This window comes from Nannospalax galili, unplaced genomic scaffold (assembly GCF_000622305.1).
Source record: "Nannospalax galili isolate Female #2095 unplaced genomic scaffold, S.galili_v1.0 scaffold189, whole genome shotgun sequence".
Lineage (NCBI taxonomy): Eukaryota > Metazoa > Chordata > Mammalia > Rodentia > Spalacidae > Nannospalax > Nannospalax galili.
In genome coordinates this window covers 117,966-118,605 of record NW_008360331.1, presented here as the reverse complement: position 1 = coordinate 118,605, position 640 = coordinate 117,966, and positions in this window count along the sequence as shown.

Below are 640 nucleotides of genomic sequence, written 5' to 3'. Positions count from 1 at the left end.
TGTCAATATCATTCTGTTTTTTTAAGGGTTTTTTTATGGAACACAATTATAGGTATTGTCACAAAGTCATTTGCAATGTTGTTTATGAGGATTTCGACTTAGAAACTTACCTGTAAATATGTAAATTCATGTGATTAGGATTTAAACTCATTCATTTGGTAGCAGAAATCTGCCACTCAGCTTTCCCACACAGTATTTTCTATTTATTTTATTCAATATTTTAATTTTTAGAACTATTTTATTTATTTATTTTAATTTTTGTGCATGAGTGTATTGCCTGCATGTATATATCTGCGTATGTGTCTTTCTTTAAGGATTTCAAATTTTCATTGCAGAGGTCTTTAATGTCTTTGGTCAGGTTTATTCCCAGATATTTTATTATTTTTTTGGAGCTATTGTGAAGGGGACTGTTTCCATGTGCTCTTTCTCTGATTGCTTGTTATTGGTGTATAGAAAGGCTACAGACTTTTGTAGGTTAATTTTGTAACCTGGCACTTTACTGAAAGTGTTAATAATTTTTAGTAGTTTTATGATGGAATATTTGGCATCTCTTATATATACTATATCATCTGCAAAAAGGGATAATTTGATCTTTTCTAATTATTACTCCTTTAATTTCTTTCTCTTGTCTTATTGCTCT